We start from the raw sequence: 8,955 nt of genomic DNA, 5'->3' as shown, positions 1-8,955 counted from the left end.
TGAAAAATGCATATATATATATTATTTGTATATGGAGATTCCACTTGTAGGAATTTATACAAAAGTAAGTGCTATATAAATTTCTCAAGATATATATATATATATATATATATATATATATAGTCATACAAATTTATGAGGCAAATTCATTTCAACAGATATAAAATTTTTCCAAGATAATATTTAAGTGGTAAAAACACATTGGCATTGAGTGTGAAGTAAGATAGTATGTTTTACATTAAAAATAAATATTTACACAATTTCATTTGCAAAGGAAAAGAGCTGAAATATTCTGAATTGTAAGTAGTAGTTATAACTGAAGGTTGGCCTATGGGTTTTTAAAAAATCTTTCAGTTTGCATTTACTTATGACCTGAAATTTTGGGTGTTTTTAGTTGAAACTTTCTGATGTGTATTATTTTTTATAATCAGAAAAACTGTGATAGATTTAAATTAAAGTAAACATTAAAATTAAAATTCTAGAAATAATTGGGTTTATTTCTCCACTAATTTTTAACCAATACAAACTCTTTCTTCCTTTAAGGTGGATTCTCTAGGAAGATTATAACCCACCATGATTCTGGATCTTCCTTTCAAGTAGCCCTGAAGATCCAATCAACTGTGGTCTAAATCTTTTCTAATGAACCTCCTCACCGGCAAGGGGCTGGCCTTACCCTCCTTTTGTAACTGCTGGACTCCTGCCCTACCACTGGCTTTGGATGCTCCAGCCTCTGCCTCATGGGGATGCTGCCTCCATAGATGTGGGTACAGGAGGGCCTCAACCCCATGTCTCAAACCCCAGGTCTGAGTGAACCCAAGGCGAGTGACAGCTGGGGCTCAGGGAGCCAGAAAGGACAGAGCAGTCACACTCCTCCTGCCGAGGCAGACACAAGGCCCCAGGGTAGGAGGTCGTGTCTGCTCTGGTCCTGGAGGCCTTGAGCTCCTCGGACTTCTGACTGTGTCCTTGATTCTTCCCACCAGGCCTTCCGGGACCTCCGTTCCAAGACAGTGAGGCTCCTCCATGTCTTCCTCACCACTCTCTCGATCCTCTTCCAGGTACTGCCTGGTAAATACAAGCCACGATGCCCTTTCTTATCAGTACTTGGTTTTTCCTTCCCTAAGTCAACCATCGTCAGAAAGTAAAGCATGACAGAGCTACTAGTAGGTCACTTCCACACCCAAAAGTAGGCATTGAGTAATTAGAGAATTCTTTCCAAAGCATGTTGTTGCATCTTCATGACCTTAAATGTCTTATTGGTGGTAACTTTCTCCCTCCTCTCCTTTCCCTGGAATGAGCTGGATGATTTGTGAACTAAATCAGTTGAATCACTTGGCTAGTATAACCCAGTATGAGACAAACTTCCTTTATTCAGGCCTGGACCGGAGACCTCTTTCCACATGTTACAGTGTGACCTTGAGTTCTGATGGACAAGGCTTCCATCTGACGAGCCTGTGAGAGCTGGGTGGGTTTTGCATGATGGGGAGGTGGGGTGACTGGTGAGGCACATGGGGCAGTGGTTACTGACCCTGCAGTTAACACCCAGGTGTTTCTGTGGCAGGAAGGAGATATATAGATATATATATATGTATATAGATAGATAGATAGATATATTTTTTGGCTGTGCTGGATCTTTGTTGCTGCGCGGGCTTTTCTCTAGTTTTGGAGACTGCAGGCTACTCTCCAGTTGCAGGGCACAGGTTTCTCATTGCAGGGGCTGCTCACTATGGAGCCCAGGCTCCAGGGCACAGGCTCAGGGTGGTGTCTCAGTGGCCTAGTTTCTCCCATACGTGGTATCTTCTCGAACCAGGTTCATCAGCAACACTGACATCTTACATCAGAACAGAGGGTGAGGGATACGAGGGGGATGTTTGCTATTGGTGTTTAGCTGGGAAAGAAGGGAATCCCAGTCAGATTGTGAGACCCCAGATTTCCTCATGGGACTTCCACGAGGCTTCATATAAATATCTTTTCCTTTTCCAGACAGTACTAGGGCACTCAATATTGAAAGACCCTGCCATCTTCAGGGTGGAATCTGCCTGAAGCAAGGGACTCCGAGCTGTGAGCCCTTCAGAGGACCCTGCGGGCATCCACCATTTGCTGCAAAATAAAGTCGAGCTGATGGAGGCAGCCCAGCTGAGGAACCCGGAGAGAGACCCTGAGCAAGTCTCCACTTGTGCAAATAAAAGCAGACAGTTCTCAAATCTACACAATCAAATGTTTTATTATTAGGACTGATGTTGTTTTCCATGGCAGGGTAGGCAGTGGGAGGGAGACAGTTATTATGCTTTAAATTCTTGCCTGGAAAATTCCATGGACAGAGGAACCTGACAGGCTAGAGTCCATGGGGTTGCAAAGAGATTGGCAAGAATGAGCAACTAAACACAAATGTTGCAACAGTGTTTTCATTCACAGAGCAAATGTGACCCTTAAGCCACTTTGACCTGAGGCTGGAGTCCTGAGAGAGGTGAGATCATTCTGTGTCTTCTTTGTTCACTTGTCTTGTCCAAGGCGTGGCCCCGTCTGTAGTTTGCTGAGTAGGCTGCCTCTCCATACAGGTGTCACTCTCCTCCCTCTGGGGAGGGAGCAGGCCTTGACAGGACCACAGCTGTCTGCAGTTTACAGAGCAGGTTTAGGGTGGGAGGACGGAGACAGGATGCAAGGGGCCCAGGAAGCAGGAGACAAAGAGGAAGGACAAGAGACACAATCATTCTTCGAAAACCAGAACAATCTCACGGGGAGAGTGTGAGTGGCATTGTGGTGATGTGACGAGGACCAGTTCTATAACTGGGTCCCAATCAGTGATGAGTGGGCTTCCCTGGTGGCTCAGATGGTAAAGAATCGGCCTGCTATGTAGATTTCTGGGTTGGACAGAACCTCTGGAGGAGGAGACAGCAATCCACTCTAGTATTCTTACTTAGGAAATCCCATGGACAGAGGAGCCTTGTGGGGTTCATGGGGTCAGGAGGAGTCAGACACCACTTAGCAACTAACACTTTCACTTGACTTTCAATCATGAATAATTAAAGAAAATTCAGAACAGGTTAGCAGATGAACAACCAGTGTACTCTTTCTGGCTTCTTTGTTTTGCCTCAGGTTTTTATTTTTTTTATTTCCTCAGCCAAAGTCACATATTTCAAGCCTCAACATCATCATAAATTATAATAACTGTAATGAAAGTCACTGCGTTGTTCTTTATAAAAATTATCCTGCTTATTCTTGCAAGTTTTCCCTTTACAGGGTATTTTAAAATCAACTTGGTCAATATAAAAATATTTTTAAATCCTTATTTCTAGATTATCACTAGTGTATAGAAAGTCATGAGCCAAATTATCATTCTTTTAAAATGTATAATAATTTTCGCTTGATTCTAATACTTAATCCTTGAGGAAGGAGACCAGTAGAACATCCTGCAGTAATAAAGAATTCAGTATCTAGAGTCGGATTCCTGATTCCAACTTTAATTTCACCACACACAAACTCGAACACCACACTGAATATCTCTAGTCTTATTTTTTCCCCATGGATACCATTAGGGATGATATTAGTATTGGTATAAGGTAAGACTAGTTTACTTCTGATTGTAGGAAGGCCATCATAATAACCTTCAATAAGCTTCACTTTGTGGGTTCTGATTAATTGCATAAATGTAGGATGAGTACATCATGAGAAACGCTGGACTGGAAGAAACACAAGCTGGAATCAAGATTGCCAGGAGAAATATCAATAACCTCAGATATGCAGATGACACCACCCTTATGGCAGAAAGTGAAGAGGAACTAAAAAGCCTCTTGATGAAAGTGAAAGTGGACAGTGAAAAAGTTGGCTTAAAGCTCAACATTCAGAAAATGAAGATCATGGCATCCGGTCCCATCACTTCATGGGAAGTAGATGGGGAAACAGTGGAAACAGTGTCAGACTTTATTTTTCTGGGTTCCAAAATCACTACAGATGGTGACTGCAGCCATGAAATTAAAAGACGCTTACTCCTTGGAAGGAAAGTTATAACCAACCTAGATAGCATATTGAAAAGCAGAGACATTATTTTGCCAACAAGGGTTCGTCTAGTCAAGGCTATGGTTTTTCCTGTGGTCATGAATGAAATGAGTGTGAGGTAAATGTAGGTCCATTGTCTGTTTTCAGGACTGAAGGAATCCCCATAATGGGGAAGGTGAGTAAGAGTGTGGAAATGGCGTGTTTGTTGGATTTTGAAGAGATAGGTATTGTCTAGATAAAGTTGGAAAATGTATCTATTGAGACAAAAAGCAAAGAAAACTTTTTTAAGGAGCAGTGCATGAAGTCATATTGTCAAAGGGAATTAGGTTGTTGTTTTTGCAGATTAACTCCTGAAATCATAGTCTGTAAATGTAGAGGCGTGCAGACATCACAGGTTTTAATAATATGCCGTGTTTTAGTGAGAGGAATACGGTATTTAGAGTGTAATCTGTTAGCACTGGTATGAAGATTAGCATGTTTGTCATTGGCAGGCATAAAAACGAGGGCTATGAGCTTGTCAGTAGCATAATTTTTTGTAACCAGAGGGCCAGGTAAACTTGAATGAGCATGTATATGTGTAATAAAGAAAGGTTCTGTATGTGAGCGAATTAAAGTTTGAGTCTGTGAAAAGAGAGTATATAATTTTTTATTTAGGTTGTATAAAAAGGCAGTAACAAAATCAGAAAAAGGGAATTAAGGTATTTGGAATCAGTATATATGTTGAAGGATAATGGTTGAAGCGACAAAAGGGCATATAAAGTATATAATTTAATTTTTTGTATTGAAGAATCGGTAGTGGGTATTTTTTTTTTTTTTTATATCAGGGCCAACAATCTTTGTTATGTCTTTTTTGCTGTCATCAATGAAATAGGTGGGTACATTGGAAATAGGCTGGGATGTAATGATATTAGTTATAATGAATTTAGTACATTGTAGAAAGTCTCATAATTTTCTTTTTGGCAAATGAAATGAGATAACATTTTGAAAATCATTTAATGTCATTTGTATGATCAAGTTATATTGTAAGGCAATTTGTAATTTTTTGTTGTTGTTGTTAGGGGAACATGTATTGTATATGGATCAAATCTAGTCAAAATTTGTATATGGGTTTTTTTTTTTTGACATAATTAAGTATCCTATTTTCTCAAAATATGATACAATTTTTTTAGACTGTTTAGTGTGTAAATATACCCATTTTATTGGGCTATGTTGAGTTATAATTGTAGTGGGCAAATGTTTAGTGGGGAATATATATAAAGAAACTGGTTGGTTGATCATAATCTAGCTGAGTTGAAAAAGATTGTTGAATGTGTTTTTTCATTAAGCCCAGTTTTTTTTTTTTTTTGGCCTCTTTTGTTAGTTGTCTAGGGCTATTAGGGTCAGGGGATCCCTCTAAAATTTTAAATAGATTTTGTAAGGCATAGGTGGGGATGCCAACAGATGGCTGTAGCCAATTAATATCTCTTAGTAATTTTTGAAAATTATTTAGCGTGTGTAGAGATTGTATAGAAATTTGAGTTTTTTGAGGTTTGATTTTAGATTTTTTTTATAACATGTCTTAAATAATTAAAGGGTGTTTTTTATTGAATTTTATCTGGTGTAACAGGTAGGCCATGATTTTGAAGAGTAGTAGTAACTTTATTATATAACTGTTGTAAACAGAGTTCAGATTTCATAGAGAGAAGTACATCATCTATGTAATGAATTATAAATGTAGTAGGAAATTTATCTCTAATAGTTTGTAATAAAACAGATATGAGATATTGGCAAATGGTAGGAGAGTTTATCATTTTCTGAGGTAGTAACTTTTATTGAAAATTTTTAACAGGAGCCATGTGATTTATAAAAGGAATTGAAAAGGCAAAAAGTTTTTTATCTTTAGGGTGTAGAGGTATTGTTAAAAAGCAGTCTTGTAAGTTAATAATAACTATAGACCATCTTTTTGGTACCATAGAAGGGGAGGGCAATCTGGGTTGTAAGGGCCCCATAGGTAACATGGTATTATTAACATTTTTTAAATCTATCAACATTTGCCATTTTTTTTATTATAAAAATAGGGGAATTTTATGGGGAAAATGAAGGTTCTATATGAGCTTTTTGTAATTGTTCATTTATTAATTGTATAAGAGTTGTCAATTTTTTTTTTTAGTTAGGGGCCATTGAGGTGTCTATATTGGGGTATCAGATTTCCAATCGAGAGGCAGTTGTGTTAACTCAATGGCCCCCATTAAAAAGGTTCATTTAAAGAAATTGTGGCTTTTGTTTGTTCAAGAAAATCCCATCTCTATAAATTGATAGGGATATTTGTAATATATGGTTTAAGATAAGCTACAATTTGATTAGGGCCATACACTTGTAAATAGGATATATTGACAAAAGTTTGTGTGGCATCAGCTTTATCTATTCTTAATAGTCTAGAAGGAGCCATAACCTTGCCCCAATCAAGGGGACATTTTGTAGCTCTAATGATTGAAATGTTAGTTTTGGTATCTAACATGTATGTGAAATTTTTTTCCCCGTATGTGTAAAGTAAGCATGGGTTTTTGATGTTTTTTTTTTAATAAGGTGGAGAGTGTAGCAGTAAGGTTGGTATTGTTAAAGCCTCCCTGCCGAACTTTATCAGATGCCTTTATTGGTTTGACATATGGCAAAAGTAATAATTGTGTAAAATGTTCCCTTTTTTGTAAGTATACATTTTTTATTTTCATAACATTTACCATAATATGTATTTTTCTTTTATAATCTTTATCCTTAACATCAGTCAATACCATTAAACCTCTCATTGTGCAGCTATTATGTCCCAAAATCAGTCCCATTGTCCTGGGTAGAATTGGGCCATAGTATCTAGTGGGAATTTTGTGGCGGTTGTATAATTTTATTAGTTCCATATCATAAGAATTAGGTATATCAATACAAGCATTTTTAGGTGTAGCTGTTTGTAGTGTCATAATGCTAGGTCTTCCTTTTGTAGTGGGGTTAGAAGATCGCCCCTTTATTAGTTTTCCTGTTGTTTTTGTTGTGTACCAGGGTTTAAAGTGTTTCCATCTTTATCAAATTTAGAATGACATTCATTTAGTCAATGGAACCCCTTTTTACATCTTGGACATATTTTGGGGGGTCTTTTTTTATTAGAAGTAGTATTATTTTTTCTGGCCTGTGTTGACATGTGACATTGTTTTTTTATATGGCTGGGCTTCCCACAGTTAAAACATTTGGCATTAGTAGCTTTTTGTATATTAAAGGTTTCCAATGTTGCCAATTTTGTTTTATGGGACATAGATCCGATATTTCTATATGTTTTTAAATATTTCATAAGAGAGCCAGTCTCTCCAATTGGTCTGAGCATGGATTGACATTCCTCATTAGCATTTTCAAAAGCAAGTTGTTTTAAAATAATATTTTATAAAGTCATATCCTTAATAGATTTTTCAATTATATCCTTTAATTTTTTTTATAAATTAAGAATATTCTTTTTCATGTCCTTGAATAATCTTAAAAATGAACCATCAGAGTTAGTGTTATCAACCTTTGTTTATGTCCTGTAGGCAGTTTTTTTTTTAATGAAATGTAACATCTGAGGGGTAATATTAGCTAATTGTGCAATCCTATCAGCCATGGCTCTTGTTCTAGTGAGTATATCATAGGTTAAATTGGCAGGGTTACCATGAGATTGCTGGTCAATCATCAGCTGTCAGGCCTCATCATTAACTTATATTTGTCACTGTAGTAATTGTTGAGGATTTAAAACCATCTTAGTTACTTGAAAAAAAATCATATGGCATCCAATGGTCAGCCCATCTTCTGAGAAATTTTATACAGTAAGGAGAAGTAGGTCTATACAGAGTGCATGTTTTCTTAAAGCTAGACAATATGTCAAAATCTAGATTAGCCCAAGTATTTTGGTCTTAGGCAGGTTGATTAAATTACATTGGGAAAGCAAAAGTGCAAGCAGGCATCTCCCGAGGAGGAGTGAAATGATTAGTACGAGCAAAGTTAGCAATTGTTGTTACAGGCGGAGCAGAAGGAAAAACCTCAGATTTGGGCTGTCTGTTGAATGAAATGACCTCCGTTCTAAGTGGCTTCAGTTTTGACATATCTTGTATATATATATATATGTCTCTAAGTTGTTTTTCTAAGGATTGTGTCTGATTGAGTATAACAATTTTATATTTTAAAGCACTTTGCATATCTTGTTCTTTAAGCTCATATTTATGTAAAGATTGAATAGTTTTTACTTTCAAATCAACGCTATGTCCTTCAATTTGTTTTATGATAGCCCGTATGAGTTACCATGTAACCCTTGCTGATATGTTCACAAAACATTATTTTTAACCCTTTTCTATATGTCTAGATTGAGTGTCCCCTCTTCTGGGAACCATGAGTTGTTCCAGTAAAATATGATAGCAGTCGTTCAATTGATCTCTTGAAACATTAACACCGTTTTGTTTTAAAAAAATGATGCATTATAGAAATGAAAGGAATTTTACTGTTAGGTGGTCCCATCCTGCTTACCTTTTTCTGCAGGGGCTCATCGCTTTGTTCAGCCTTTTTTTCAAGTCCCTGTTCGGGTGCCACTTGTTGGGGATTTTCTCCCAGGGACTTGGAAACAACGAACCTGAAGGAATGACACTTGGAGAGTCTCTTGCAAGGACTGACAAGTTTATTTCTGCAGTCAAGCCTTCTTATAGGAACAGGAACAAAGAGCTGGGAGTATACAGCCAGCAGAGTGTGTACGGGGTTAACATCTAATCAGTAAAAATATTTCAAGGACAGTGCGTTCTAAGTGACCCATGTACTTATCCCATAACCCATTTTCTCAAGCAACATCCTTAATATTTATTATTAAATCTTGACGCTGGACATAACCAAAGGCAGGAGATGTTTTTCTGCCCACAACACACCAAGCCAGGGTATTTCTGGCCCTTTGCCATTTTCCCAAAGACTTCCTCCAACCGTCTACTT

At 37.4% G+C, this 8,955-nt stretch overlaps 1 long non-coding RNA gene across 1 annotated transcript; it reads right to left on the bottom strand.

The window, feature by feature from the left end:
* Window positions 1-2,196: 2,196 nt before the first annotated feature.
* On the bottom strand, window positions 2,197-8,668 carry LOC113884929. Its single transcript, XR_003509063.1, has 2 exons — window positions 8,506-8,668; window positions 2,197-2,609 (listed from the first exon to the last, which is right to left on the bottom strand). It is a non-coding gene; the product is annotated as an uncharacterized LOC113884929 (long non-coding RNA).
* Window positions 8,669-8,955: the final 287 nt, after the last annotated feature.

Source organism: Bos indicus x Bos taurus, chromosome 27 (assembly GCF_003369695.1).
Source record: "Bos indicus x Bos taurus breed Angus x Brahman F1 hybrid chromosome 27, Bos_hybrid_MaternalHap_v2.0, whole genome shotgun sequence".
Lineage (NCBI taxonomy): Eukaryota > Metazoa > Chordata > Mammalia > Artiodactyla > Bovidae > Bos > Bos indicus x Bos taurus.
The sequence above is the reverse complement of the archived record's forward strand: the minus strand, read 5'-3'. Positions and strand labels throughout refer to the sequence as shown.